Source organism: Zootoca vivipara, chromosome 16 (genome assembly GCF_963506605.1).
Source record: "Zootoca vivipara chromosome 16, rZooViv1.1, whole genome shotgun sequence".
In the NCBI taxonomy this organism is placed as follows: Eukaryota; Metazoa; Chordata; class Lepidosauria; order Squamata; family Lacertidae; genus Zootoca; species Zootoca vivipara.
In genome coordinates, this window is record NC_083291.1 from 30,861,773 (window position 1) to 30,877,306 (window position 15,534).

The 15,534-nt window shown below is 47.7% G+C and overlaps 1 protein-coding gene across 2 annotated transcripts in view; it reads left to right on the forward strand.

Annotated features, from left to right (window-relative positions):
* Window positions 1-7,200, forward strand: part of RIMKLB (ribosomal modification protein rimK like family member B) — a 55,711-nt gene extending 48,511 nt beyond the window's left edge. For both annotated transcript variants that reach the window (XR_009556875.1, XR_009556876.1), the window contains one exon: window positions 5,792-7,200. The gene's annotated coding sequence lies outside the window, so the exon portion shown is untranslated. The remainder of the gene's footprint in view (window positions 1-5,791) is intronic.
* The last annotated feature ends 8,334 nt before the right edge of the window (window positions 7,201-15,534 follow it).

Genomic DNA, 15,534 nt, shown 5'->3' on the forward strand with positions numbered 1-15,534 from the left:
GAAGTCCCTCCCCTCCTGAGTTCAAGCCCATCCCCGAGCACGGGAAAGCAGAGAGAGTTCCGATTCCAGTGGGGAAGCAGGAAGTCGTGTCCGAGGCTCAGGCAAGGTAGAGGAGCCAGGGTCCCAGGTGGGACAGGAAGGGGCAAATAAGGGGGGGAGACCCATCCCCCCAACTCCGGAATTACGCAGAAAGAGGAGGGGAAAGAGGATGGGTCTGCCAAAGCTTTTGTGTTGGAGAAAGACTCGCCAAAAGCCATTCGGAGGTTCTGAACCCGACTGAACACCTAGCTCCGTGTATATAGCAATGACTTCAGCACTGTAAATACGCAGCACCAATAAAAGAATAAAATGCAGAGCTGTGTAGAGTCGTTACTCTGAAGTAGCCCGCTCCGGCCACTGTGACAGCAACCTCCGAATCTTTTTTTGGGCTACTTTGGAGTTGCCGGGATGAGTGCGTCAGAGGCGGAGAAATGGCGGCAGATCGCGGAGAAAGCCCAACAGGACCTGCAGCAACTGGCGCTGCAGGCACAGGGGGAATTAAAGGCAGCTAAAGAAGAAACCAAGAAGGTCCAGGAGGACCGGCTACAACTTGCGGAACAGGTGAGAGCGCTTCAGGAAAAAGAGCAGCAATTAAGGGCGGTGGCAGTAGAGCTCCAAAACAAGCTGGATGCCGAGAAAAACAAGGTGGGAGGGGCCCCCCAACTCCAAGTGCTGCCAGGAAGGAGAGCGGGGACCCTAGTAAGCAAGTTCAATGGAGACCCGAGGGAATATCATGGCTTTGAGACTGAGATCGTGTATGCTCTTGAGCTGCACCATGATGAGTTCCCTGATGATGAGCACAGGGTAGCGTTTATTGTGGAACACCTTACAGGGGCAGCCAGGGAGTGGCTAAGACCGTTAATAGCGACAAAAAATCCTTGCATAAAGAATGTCAAACTATTTCTAGAGGCTTTAAAAACTATGTATGCGTCCGATAGTCATATGGACCAGACCAAGGAGGAACTGCATAATTTAAGGCAAAGAACAATGACAGTTCGCGAATATTGGGCGAGATTCACCATGCTAGTGCACAGACTGGGGTGGGAACTGCACTCGCCTCCGATGGAAGCGGCGTTCTACCTGGGGTTGAATGAGGATGTGAAAGATGAGCTCTCGAGAGGTCCAAAGCCCAGTAATATGGATCAGCTGAGCAAAGCGGCTCTGGCGGTGGGGGTGAGACAGGAATCCCGGTGGAACGACAAGCAAGCAACGCGCGCAAAGCGGGCTTGGTTCCCACGGTCGCAGGAGAAGCCACTCCCCCAACAACCCTTCCAAGCCACGCCTGGGACCAGCCAGGACCAGGAACCCATGCAAATTGATAGCGCACGCGGGGGGGCTTTTCAAACCCCAGCGGCGACAAGACGCAAGGAGGGAAGGGGCGGGAATTGCTTTCTCTGCAACTCCCCCCAGCATCTCGTCAGAGACTGCCCACATCGCAGAGAGTGGCAAGGAAAGGCGGGAACGGTTGTGCCCTCCCCCACTGACGCAGCACCACAGCAGGGAAACGGGAAAGCCTGGTTGCAGGAGACAAGGGGCAGCAGCCAGGCGCAGTCAGCAGACAACAGCCCCAGCCCGCCCACCCGCACAGCGAGGAGCAGAGCCAGCCCACCCCTCCCAGAGCAGGAGTGGTTCTAGAAGTGACGCTAACGCTCCCAAATGGCTATCCCCTGACAGTCCTCGCCTTAATTGACAGTGGTGCATCTGCCAACTTCTTCTCGAGAAACTTTGCAGAAGAGCACCAAATACAGCTTCTGCAGCTGGACTTTCCCTTGCATGTAGCCACCATTGACGGCAGGGAGCTGCTGGGAGGGGCCATCACTCATCAAACCCCCCCCCCATGAGAATGACGGTGGGAAGGCACTCTGAGACACTGGCATTCAACGTCACCACCATCTCAGACCCCCCCATCGTCTTGGGCATGAGCTGGCTGGCGCGCCACGACCCCTCCATCAGTTGGCACCAGAGATGCATCACGTTTGGCTCAGACTATTGTCTGGAACATTGCATGCAGCACCAACCAGGGGAGGGGCCTCCAATAGCCACGGTGGCCACCATGCACGTCAAGGGGGGTGAGGCGATACCCAAACCATACTGGGACCTGCAGGAGGTCTTCAGCGAAGCGGAGTCCGACCACCTACCCCCACACAGGTCTTTTGACTGCCAGATCAACCTGGTGCCAGGGGCAACGATACCCCCAGCCAAGCTGTACGCCATGTCAGATCAGGAGCTGGAGGATCTGCGTGCGTTTATAGACAAGAACCTCAAACGTGGGTTCATCAGAGAAAGCAAGGCAGCAGGGGGCAGCCCGGTCTTCTGGGTGGACAAGAAAGACACGCAACAGTGCCGTCTTGTGGTGGATTTTAGACGGCTCAATTCAGTGACAGAGCCAGTGGCTTTCCCCATGCCCAGAGTGGACGATCTCCTGACAGCGGCACGCAGGGGCAAGATTTTCACCAAGCTAGACCTGAGGGGGGTGTACAACTTGATCAGGATCCGGGAAGGCGATGAGTGGAAAACCACGATGTTCACGCCTCTGGGCTCTTTTGAATATCTGGTGATGCCCTTCGGGTTGCAAGGGGGCTCAGCATGCTTCCAGGCCTTCATGCACCACGTCCTGGGGTCCCTCCTCTTCAAGAACTGCTTGGTCTTCCTAGATGACATCCTTATCTATTCCAATGACCCAGTGCAGCATGTGAAGGATGTCAGGGAGGTGTTGCAGCGCCTGAAGGAGAACCACCTGTATGTGAAGCTGGAGAAGTGCAAGTTTCACACCAAAGAGGTGGACTTCCTAGGCTACAAGCTGTCAGACAAGGGGCTGGCGATGGACAAGGACAAGGTGCAGGCCATCCTGGACTGGCACAGCCCCAGGACGCGCAAAGATGCCCAACGCCTACTGGGCTTCGCTAACTTCTACAGGAAGTTCATCAAGAACTTCTCTCGTGTCACGGCTCCCATCACCGACTGCCTGAGAGGCAAGCAGAAGTTCAGATGGACACCAGAGGCGCAAGCAGCGTTCGAAAGCCTCAAAAGGGTGTTCGCTTCAGACCAGCACCTGTTCCACGTGGTGCAGGATGCGCCCCTACGCCTGGAGACAGATGCTTCGGACAAGGCTTTGGGAGCGATTCTGTTGCAACTGGACGCCAACAGAGAGTGGCGACCTTGTGCCTTCTTCTCCAGGAAGCTGACACAGCCAGAACGCAACTACACAGTGTTTGATAGGGAACTTCTCGCGATCCACGCTGCGTTCCAGCACTGACGACACTTCCTGGTGGGCGCCAAGCACCCCATCCAGGTGTGCACAGACCACAAGAACCTGGAGTTCTGGAGAACTGCCAGGGTGCTCAACCAGCGGCACATACGGTGGGCAGAGTTCTTCTCGAACTTCAACTTCTCCATCCACTACATCCCGGGGGAGCAGAATGTCAGGGCGGATGCCCTATCCCGCAAGCCAGAGTACATGGAGGAGGAGTTGCCACCAGCACCCAGGCACATTTTCCCCCCATCAGCATGGTCCTGCGGAGCAGCAGTGGTGAGCGAGGCAGAACTCACAGCACTGACAGCAGCTGATGAATTTGCCACCCGCATCTTCAGAGAACTGAGAGGGGGGAGGGAGCAGGCAAAAGACTTCACAGACCGCAGGGAGCTGCTTTTCTACAAGGGTGCACTGTACCTGCCCACCACCCAGCTTAGACGTAAGGTCCTCAAGCAGATGCACGACAACCCAACGGCGGGTCATTTTGGAAGGGACAAAACCGCTCACCTAGTCATGAGACACTTCTGGTGGCCAGGGGTGCGGGAAGATGTTAGAGACTATGTACGGGGCTGTGACACCTGCCAACGAGCAAAGGTGGTCAGAGCAGCACCAGCAGGGTTGCTGGAGCCATTAGCCACCCCGCACAGGCCGTGGGAAGTAGTGTCAATGGACTTCATCACAGACCTGCCGTCGTCCAGGGGCAAGACCGCAGTGTTGGTGGTGGTGGACCTCATGTCCAAAATGTGCCATTTTATACCGTGTGCCAGGGCGGTCTCTGCAGAAGAGACAGCCAAACTGTTTGTTGACCACGTATTCAGACTGCATGGATTACCTTTAAGGGTTATTTCGGATAGAGGCCGCCAATTTGTTTCCAGGTTCTGGAGGCAGCTCATGAACCTCCTGCAGGTGGAGGTTAGCTTGTCGACGGCTCGGCACCCGCAGACCAATGGACAGGCAGAGAGGGTCAACGCCATTCTGCAGCAGTACCTGAGATGCTACGTCAGCCAGAGGCAAACGGACTGGGTGGATCGCCTGCCACTGGCAGAATTTGCCTACAACAATGCGGTGCACGTCTCCACAGGGGTGTCGCCCTTTAAGGCCAACTACGGGCGCGACCTCAGATCTTTCCCGGAGAGGGAGGGGGAGGAGGAGGAGGAGGGCCCGCAGGCAGAGGATTGGGCAGAGGAGCTAGAGACGGTGCACCAGCAGCTCAGAGAACACTTGGAGAGGGCCAAGGAAGCGTACAAAAAGGGGGCAGATCGCCACAGGCGACCGGGGGAGGTCATCAGGGTGGGGGGACAAGGTTTGGTTGTCCTCGGAGGGCCTTCCCACCAGAGGGAGGTGCAAGAAGCTGGCACCCAGAAGGTTGGGCCCTTTCACGGTCACGCAGCAGGTAAACCCGGTGGCATACAGGCTGGCACTGCCAGAGGACATGAGGGTGCATCCAGTGTTTCATAGATCGCTGCTGTCGCCGTACAGGGAAAGCAGCAGGCTCCGAGACAGCGAACAAACCCCCGAGGGAGGGGGGCAGAGGGAAGGCAGGGAGCAACTCAATGAGGCCACGGCCATCCTTGATTCACGGAGAGGGGTGGGGGGCCTGGAGTACCTCATGGCATGGGAGGATGCTCCACCGTCACAGAATGAATGGGTCCCAGCCACTCAGATACAGGAGGAATTCCTGGTAGAAGAATTTCACGCCCTCTTTCCCCACAGACCCAAGCCCTGGCACATGGAAAGGGAGGGGGAGGGGGAGGAAGCACGGGAGAGCAGTTCACCATGGCGCTGGGAAGCGGAGTTTGAGGAACCAGAGGACGAGGTATGGGCGTCACCGAGATCCACCCAGTCAGAGGAAGAAGCAGATTGGCAGAACATTTTTACCCCCACCAGCTCTGACGCCACGGACTTTTTAGGATTCCCGTCCTCCCAGGCGGAAGGGGGGGCTCGCAGGACTGGGGGGAGGTGTTCACACCAACGGGCTCGGAAAGTACTGAGTTCTTAGGCTTCCAGTCGTCACCGACACCTGGGGGGGACCTGGGGAGGGGAGAAGGAGAGCTTGGGAGGGGGGTGGATGTGAGGGACGGGATATCGCGAAGTCCCTCCCCTCCTGAGTTCAAGCCCATCCCCGAGCACAGGGGAAAGCAGAGAGAGTTCCGATTCCAGTGGGGAAGCAGGAAGTCGTGTCCGAGGCTCAGGCAAGGTAGAGGAGCCAGGGTCCCAGGTGGGACAGGAAGGGGCAAATAAGGGGGGGAGACCCATCCCCCCAACTCCGGAATTACGCAGAAAGAGGAGGGGAAAGAGGATGGGTCTGCCAAAGCTTTTGTGTTGGAGAAAGACGCGCCAAAAGCCATTCGGAGGTTCTGAACCCGACTGAACACCTAGCTCCGTGTATATAGCAATGACTTCAGCACTGTAAATACGCAGCACCAATAAAAGAATAAAATGCAGAGCTGTGTAGAGTCGTTACTCTGAAGTAGCCCGCTCCGGCCACTGTGACAAAAGGTTTATGGAGGCTGAAACCCTTCTAATTGTTTAGTGTAATAGTGAGGATTGCTTTGGTGAAACTTAAAAGGATTTGTTACTGGCTTTCCTGACGAAAACCTGAGCAAACGTGGGATTCTGCCGCTGCATTTTATTCCTATCTTTGTACATGGTCTTGCCCATTCTCAAATGCTAACAGGAAGAATGTTATGAAAATGTTTCTTGTATGCATTTCATTCCACCTAGTCCTGCAATCTAGAGTTTGTGGTATTGGAAAGCATATTTTTGACAGAAGAGAAGCCAAAATGAGACATTTAAAACACCACTGCCTTGACCCAAGGAAGATTGGTGCCTCTGGAAGGCGATAAGAGGTTCACCTTCCTATCCTTGATGTCCTGTTTTTTACTCAGTAGTTCAAATGCACAAAATCCCAGATACCACTCCTGCACCCTGCCACAATAGTCCCCTGCATTTTGTTCCCGGCCTCCTTTTACTGTATCCACTTATTTTTTCCAGACTTGCATTGGAATGGCTTACTTAGAGAAGTTTTTAGCATTTGTCTCCTTACTCTCCCAGCAGTTGGAAATTTCAGCAGCAGCTGCTTCGGGATTAATAGTTGCAATCTATTTACACATACACAAGGGTAGTGAGGATGAGTAGGAAGTAGGCACCCAGATGGGAGAGCACTAGTTTTTGTTTTTAGTTACCTTTTTTTAAAAAACAAAAAACTTTACAACACAACATAGGACAAAACTATACAAAGTATCTAGAATAACCTTTAAAAAACAAAAGCTGCATATTTCATTATAAAGTGTTCATTTTACAAAAATAAATAAAAGGAGATAGGTTTACAGTAAATTTGCTCCAGAGTTGTATTTTTCATTTGTTCTTGCATGGTGAGTTTAAGTTCAAAATCCACCATTTGGTTTATCCATATACACCTTAAGGAGGGTGTAACTTCTATTCTCAAACATCATGCACAGAGAATCCTGGCTGTTGTGACTATGAGGGGTGCTAATTCTTTGGTTTTGGTAATTTAGTTCATGCAGTTCAAGAGAGAGAGAGAGAGTGTGTACAGTGTATCTAATGGAGCTGAAAACCCTAGGATCTCTTTAAAATAGTCTTTCCAATACCTTATATGCCATAAAGCATTCCTGCCATTTTTGTTAAATTCTTTTTTTTCATACTTTTTATTGAAAATTTTGAGTGAGAAAGGGAAAGGGGAAAGACAAAAATAAAAAAATACTTGAAATTGTGATACAGTACGGAGTACAGATATATAAGCAATGCCCGTTATTCCAACTACTGAAACACAATGCTAGCAAGACATAACTTTTATAAATGCGTTTTTCTTAATTCTTGTCCTTTTAAAAATTTCCAACACATTGGAAGTTAGGTGGGGATGAGTGAACCATATGGAATGGAGGCTTAGCAATATATGTCATGTGGGGAAGGGGTTTTTTCTGTCGTAATTATTTTATATATATAATATATATATATATATATACCAAGCTATCTTCCTGGTGAGGTGATAGTCTCAGGTTGAATATATGTGTGAATAAACCATATATCATAAAGATACCACAGTCTCCACTATGCCTCATTCCAAAAGGAAACATGAACCCTAGGTAAGCACCTGGAATCTTGCACCCCTCAGAGTTTGGGTGGTGTGCATCAATATGTTCCGCACCAGCTCCAAAACAATACTCCATTGCTTTCCTCTGCTCTCTGACATACTTCTGCTGATATCCTCTTACTGCTTGATACTTCCAGGACACTCTTTGGGGATTCCGCCTCATGGAGGATGGGATGGTCCTGAGCAGATTGTACTGTGTATGTCCCTAAATCTTGTCAATCCTTTTCTTTTGGAGGGAATTTTGAAATCCCTCCATGTGATGTGTCATAAAACAACTGAAAGGGGCATCACACACAAACTCCCACAGAAGCGATACTCCACACTGTTGCTGTGGAGAACAGGCTGGTGTTTGTGTCTGCCTATAAGACATGGAAGGAGCTATTTTGCCAGAATTGGAGGAAATGCCTGTCTAGTCCAGTGGCCAACCAGATGCTCCAGGGAAGCCCACCTTGGAGATCCTGATGAGGATAGAACTTCTGCGTGGAAGGAAGGCAGGTGCTTTGCAACAAAGTCGTGGCCCTTGATCCACCTTTCCCATTGGCAACACCTACTTTTCTATAATTGGCTGCACAGAGAGCACAAAGAAGAACTCATTTAATATTTTTTAAAAATTCTTATCATTGCTGTTATAACGGCAACTTGTCGTTTTAGTACGGTGAATTCCTTTCCATCACTTGTTTTTGCAATGCTAACCTGTTGAAGTGTTATGAAGGTGGCCTATAGATTCGTAAGATAAATTGATGAAACAAAAATAAATTGAACACATTTATATGGGTCTTGGATGGTTTTATTTCATTTTCGACTAGTTTTCAAGATAATTAAGTGGCTGATCGTGGTATTGGTGCATCATCTTGTAACATTTATGGGAATGAGAGCCAACTGATTTTCTTTCCAAATGGGGAGGGTTTAACAGCTTTGATTCACCTTTGCAGTCACACACAGTTCCAGGTTCAGCGGGCTTACTCATATATCTGCGCAGGAATCTGTGGCATAAAAAAGATAAGGTCTCAGAGCAGAATGTGGAATTGGGACCAAGGTACGGAATGCAAGTAAACACCAACCAGGGGCAGTCAAGATATACTTCAAACTGCTTATTTCCCCAACATAAACTACTTTGATCATCATTGCTAGAAAATTGTGATCCATTTTATTTAAAGAAAAAAGAAATTTCATCACTATCTCAAATCTGGAAATAATAGGGCATAAGAGAACCTTATATTACCAGATCTCTGAAGATAGTTAATCTTGTTGCCAGACATAGTTATGGTTGCTGCGATATTCTTATATATTTTTATCACTTCCGTTGATGCTTCCTCTCCTCTGACTTCAGACCCCAAAAATGTTGTCACATTGAGAAAAAAGAGAGGGAGAAAGAAGAGATGGAACATAGTTATTTTGGATCCCAAGCAACAAACGCATTTTGGATCTGAAGCACATAGTTAAAGAATGAATCTGCCACAAAAGGATGTGGATGGCTTCAAAAGGAAGTTTTTAATGCCTGATGTTTTATTGTGATTTTAATATTTGGTTAGGAGCCACCCAGAGTAACGGGCAACCCAGTCAGATGGGCGGCATATAAATAATAAAATTATTAGATTATTACTGTTTTCAAAAGGGGATTAGGCGAATAGAACGGACACTATAAACAAACCATGCTGTGTGGCTTCCCAACGTTGCAATGCAGATGTATAATATCACATCAGTATATTCTGAAATATCTGCTGTGCTGGCTGAATAGTCCTTCAAATGCTAACTGCACCACAGCACTAAAATATGCTGGACTTGTTTTGGCTTAGAAAGTCTTGGGGCATATGGTGGGAGAAGGGCTTTTTGTGTGTGCCTTCAGAGAACCAATTTGTATAACATTGTGCTGCTGCAGATTCAGAGTGCTCTAAAGCCCTTCTCCAATGCAATAACGCCCAAGCCCAAATGACTCACAGTTTTCACTTTGCACCTGCTCTCCTGTCTGTATCTGTATCTGCCTTTCTCTAGCTATATCCCACTAGAGAAGACTATAAGACAAAGCACATCCGGCATGCATGACAGCTACCACCCCCAGTTCCAAACATTCCCTTTTCAAGAAAGGTGCTCCAGATAACATTGGTCTTGTAGCTTCAGGTATGCTAAGAGGAAACGGAGTTATCTACCGTGTTTCTCCAAAAATAAGACACCATCTTATATTTATTTTTCCTCCAACCCCCCCCCCCACTATGCCTAATTTTCGGGGTATGGCTTATATTCCTTGAATGCCTAAAAATCCTGCTACGGCTTATTTAATGGCTACGTCTTATTTTTGGAGAAAATAGGACCGTTTCCAGTTGGTTTTTGACCTGGGATTGGCACTGAAATGATTCCGCTCACCACAATGGATGACTTATATTAGAGAAGAAGGAGAGTGGGCCTCCTGCTCCTTCATGGTGCAGTGATTTTGGATACCATTGACTAGGCATCCCCAAACTGCGGACTTCCAGATGTTTTGGCCTTCAACTCCCATGATCTCTAGCTATCAGGACCAGTGGTCAGGGCTGATGGGAATTGTAGTCCAAAACATCTGGAGGGCTGAAGTTTGGGGCTGCCTGCCATTTATCATGGTACAGTGGCATAGTGTGGGTTGCCAGCACCCGGGGCCTCACAGAGAGGAGGGAGGGAGGGAAAAGGATGCCCTACGCATTCTCATTCAACTGCATAACGGCATCTGTGTCACCTGCAGAGATAAGAAGAGTCGTTCCATTGTCTGGAGAGGTTACTTCCTGGTTTGCATGGAGAAGCTGTTATCAGTGGGGCCCAGCAACAGAAGCAATCTGCTGTATTGAGGCAGCACCAAGTGTTGAAAATCTGTTTCCCCCCCCCAACAATTTTGCACCTGGGGCAACTGCCCCTGTGCCGCCTCCATGCTACTCCAGTGCCATGGTATTCTCCTGGAGCAGCTCTGCGGCTGGGGAAGTAAATGCTACTCATTTTGAAAGAAGAGCTTTGGTGGAGGTAATTTGAAGTGGAGATGAAGAAACTTAGTGTCTGCTTCAAATTGCACAACAGCGAGTGGGGGAAGGCTCATATCTACATCGCATAACACACACCCATCAGTGAAGACACATACCATATAGGTGGACGACCATCATTTCTTTTGTGTGAACGAAAATAATGGCGTAATGGACATAATCTGTGCTTATTATGTACATGGTGGTCCTCCCTTCATCTGAAGCAGAAACACAAAAGAGATCCTTTAAGGCAGGGTCAGCAAACTTTTTCATCAGGGGGCCAGTCCACTGTCCCTCAAACCTTGTGGGGGGCCGGAATATATTTTGAAAAATATGAAGGCGTCCATAGCTCGCGGGGACTGACCAAACGAGCGGCAGGATCTATGGGCCGGATTTACGAGCCTGGGGAGCCACATCCGGCCCCTGGGCCTTAGTTTGCTGACCCCTGCTTTAAGCCACTTCTCCCCATGCCACTTCTCCCCATACAGTTTGGTGCAGCAATTATCAATGTGTAGCCCTCAGATGGGCATATGCCTTGGAGGGGGGGGAGCGGTCCCAGGTAGAACTGATTCCACCCCCTCCAGTTCTCCAACATATTGGCAATGACATCGCCATACAAGGTTTTGCTGGAGAAAGTGGATAGAAGCTTTCCTTCCTCTCGTATCACTAGAATTCATGGGCATCCAATGATGCTGAATGCTGGAAGACTCGGGACATATAAAAGAAAGCACTTTCTTATAGTTAAACTCTGGAACTGTGGACGGCTTCAAATGGGGGGGTGGGGAATCTATCAATGGCTACTAGTCACAGTAGCTATGCTCTGCTATCCACAGTTGAAGGCAGCAGTGATCCTGAATACCAGTTTCTGGGTGCCCCCCACCCCATTAAATTATGTTTTTCACTTTTCAGGGAAAACCCAATGTTAAAAAACACCCCCCATTGTCAGCCATCCATTTGTGATTATCTCAAGCCCTCAACTGCAACATTAAGCCCCCAACTGGAAGCCCCTAACTTTTATCAGGGAGGAGGATAGAGGTGTTGGATTTTGTTTTGAATAGTCATTACTTTAGTGCCGGTCTAATGTAAACACTGTCTGTTTAAGAGAAACAGGTGCAAGCGGTTCTCTTAATTGCTCACAGGCGTGGGCTCTGTTTTTTGTATATAAGGCTCTGCCAGAAAGCCTTCTTCATCTCTTTGCTAGATCTTGCAGTTTGATATATCTCGTTATGGATCACTCTCTGTTTGTTCTTAGTTTAAGAGATCCCTTTAGTTAAACCTTAGTATAATTACTTTGTTTGCTGATAGTTCTCGGGTAGTTTAATGAGAGTTCTGTGGGAGGTTTTGGATGTGGGAGAAAGTATTTATCTTTAGTTTAAAGCCTTTAGAGTCAGTTTGTTTTTCCGTTGAAGAAACCCAACAGTTTGTTTTTCATCTGTATGCTTTGACAAGCATACAGCTAGTAAGGGGTTTCACACAAGGCAGATAATACCCTACACTCTTGGTGGTGTTTAGCTTAGCCAGGTCAACTTCTAACTGCGCATACTCTGTGTGAAGCGTACTTTAAGGGGTCACTGGTAACTGGGTGATTTGAGTTTAGTACCCAGTCATTCCCAATATTATTTTTACTTTATATATTACATTCCAATAAGAGGTGGATTGGAAACCACTTGGCTTCCCATGGGAGGGTGGTTGGAATACTGTAATTTCCTTCCACCCTGAACGAAGAATGAATCATTTGCTGTTTACCTGCGCTGTATATTCCAGGCTGCTTATCTGGGGAAAAACGAGTCTGCAATCTTTTACACATCTTCCCTCTGGAAAGAAAATATAAGTTCATGGCACTTCTGCAGAAGTTAGCTTCCTCCCACTATCTGTCCCTGCAGAAAGTGAAATTTGGGATTGGAAGCCTTTCCAGATCATTGAATTTTAGTACCCCCCCGCCCCTTCACTCCAACAAGTGGGCTGGTGAGCCTTGCAAAACAAAGGAAGGTTGATCAAAGTAATTCAAGAGAACTTACACTGGAACCCGTGTTTGGAAAGCTATGACTCCATCATTATCACGCACAACTTTAGTAGGAATCCTTTTGTTTTCTGATGGTTGACCTTGATCGAAAGCCAGTGCAACAAGGTTCCATTTCCCAGTAAACTAGAAAGAGGAGTTGTCTTAATTTCCTCTCCGTAAATGCATCCATCGGAACAATGCTCTTTCCACCCGCATCAGTTCAGGAAGCAATGCTCACTCTTTGATTTTTTTGGGGGGGGGAATAGTATATAAAAAGGAGAATTCCTGGATGTCAAGATCCAAGTTTAGGGCAAGGACTCTTTGGTGAGGGAACCCCAGCAGAGATTTAAAGTAATAAAATATGCAGCAACATCATCATCATCATCATCAATACCCCACCCATTTGGCTGGGTTCCCCCAGTCACACTGGGCGGCTCCCAGCAGAATAGCAAAAACAATAAAACATTAAAAACTTCCCTAAACAGGGCTGCCTTCAGATGTTTTCTAAAAGTCAGAAAGTTGTTTATTTCCTTGACATCTGATGGGAGGGTGTTCCACAGGGAGGACGCCACTACCAAGAAGGCCCTCTGCCTGGTTCCCTGTAATCTCACTTTTCGCAGTTAGGGAACCAGCAGACGACCCTCTGAGGAGGACCTCAGTGTCTGGGCTGAACGATGGAGGTGGAGACGCACCTTCCCATATACTGGGCTGAGGCCATTTAGGGCTTTAAAGGTCAGCACCAACACTTTGAATTGTGCTCAGAAACGTACTGGGAGCCAATGAAGATCCTTTAGGACTGGTGTTATATGGACTATGTGGCCACTCCCGGTCGCCAGTCTAGCTGCTGCATTTTGGATTAGTTGTAGTTTCCGGGTCACCTTCAAAGGTAGTCCCACATAGAGTGCATTGCAGTAGTCCAAGTGGGAGATAACCAGAGTATGTACCACTCTGGTGAAACAGTGTGCAGGCAGGTAGGGTCTCAGCCGGCATACCAGCTGGAGCTAGTAGACAGTTGCCATGGATGCAGAATTGACCTGTGCTTCCGTGGACAGCTGTGAGTCCAAAATGACTCCCAGGCTGTACATCTGGTCCTTCAGGGGCACACTTACCCCATTCAGAACCAGGGAGTCCCCCACACCCACATGCCCCTGTCCCTGTCCCCCCAAAATAGTACTTCTGTCTTATCTGGTCAGGATTCAACCTCAATATGTTAGCCGCCATCCATCCTCTAACCACCTCCAGGCACCCACACTGGACCTTCACTGCGCTCACTGCTTCTGATTTGAAGGAGAGGCAGAGCTGGGTATCATCCACAAACTGGTGAAAACCCAGCCCAACCCCCCTGATGATCTCTCCGAGTGGCTACGTATAGATGTTGAAAAGTAGCAAAGGGTGGAAATATAGGCTGTTAGACCTTTAAAGTTTGCCATGTAAAGTGAGTTCCAAAATGCCCCCTTTAAACAGTTTCTTTTCAAGGTTTCCTGCTTCTCCAGCATAGGAAAAAGACCACATTGTTGGGTAAATGAAAAACTGGTTTCCTTACAAACCCTCCAAAGGTCAGATTCATGTGCTTCAGAAAAGGTTGCACAGGCAGTAAAACATAGCATAGCTACAAAGTGATGAAGGTTCCTAAAATAGTGGAATAGGAACTCAAGAGTGGCTGATGAGAGCCCACAACTTCCATAATGCCTGAGTAAATAAGAGACCAAATCCCATTGGCTACATATGTCAAAGATCTCCATGTGCTACTATTTTGTGCCCTCCTTAGATTAAAGGATTGTTGGGATATCTCCTACCTCTTGGCCTGCAGCCCAAGACAGGTGGCCATTGCGTTCCAAAGTTCAAGGACCCAAAATGGCAGTGTCAGATCATTGCCTCGCTGTGGCTTTGGAGCCTTGAACTGACTGCTGGGAGGCATTCAGCACTTCTCTTGCTGCCACAACACTGCAGTAGCTGTCATTTTGTAATGACATTTGCCGTTTCTCCATCAGAAATAGAGTTGACAGATGTAGTGTCGCCTCCTACTCTCTACTCTCTGATTTGGTATCGATAAAAACACCCATTTGGAGATACGTTTGTGGTTACCTTTGTGATATCGAAGTCTGGCTGAACACTGACAAGGGCTGAAGCATGAAGCAAGTATAGACAGGTCAATGCCAAACTCAACAGTAGATGTTTCATCCTTGCCATGGTCTCTAGCTGGGCAAGATCTGCAGTGTCGGTATAGATCTTCCTTCCTCAAAATTTATCCAGGAGTATCCACCCATCCATCTCTTTGAAGCTATTTAGGGAACGGAAAGGAAGATTACTGGGTTATTTTGAGCAGTCATTGCGTCATTAGTAGGCATCATCTGAAACATATAGGACACTGTGCTCATCACCACTTGTTCTGCTGGCAATCTAAAGAGTCAACCTGTGACCAGATCCCACGCCAAAGGTGAATGGGCTTCAAAGGAACTCGGAGCGTTGTAGAAGTTTTACTCGAAAGAATTAGAAAGGATGAGAAAGGATGAGGAAATAAAAGGTGTGACTGTAGGGAAGAAACAATATAAACTTAAAGCCTTTGCAGATGATCTTGTTTTGACATTACAAGATCCAGAGTCCAGTGTTCAAAGGGCTCTGGAAGTAATTCAAGAATTTGGAAAGGTAGCAGGTTTTAAATTGAACAAATCAAAAACCAAAGTATTAGATAAAAATATGGATAGTATGGAAAGAGAAAAATTACAAGAAGCTACTGGTTTATCTTTTGTTAAGAAAGTAAAGTACCTTGGTGTAAATATGATGTCAAAGAATTTGAATCTTTTTAAGGACAATTATGTTAAAATGTGGAATGAAGTTAAGAATGACTTAGAAACCTGGACTAACTTGAAACTGTCTTTGTTGGGCCGTATAGCTACTGTGAAAATGAATGTATTGCCAAAGATGTTGTTTTTATTTCAATCGTTGCCAATAATTGATAAGTTGGATTGTTTTAAAGAATGGCAAAAGGTTTTATCGAAATTTATATGGCAAGGGAAAAAGCCAAGAATTAAATATAAGATTCTTACTGATGACAAACAAAGAGGAGGCTTTTCCCTGCCGGACTTAAAGATTTATTATGAAGCAGCTACCGTTTGCTGGATGAAGGATTTGTTTTTGTTGGAAAATA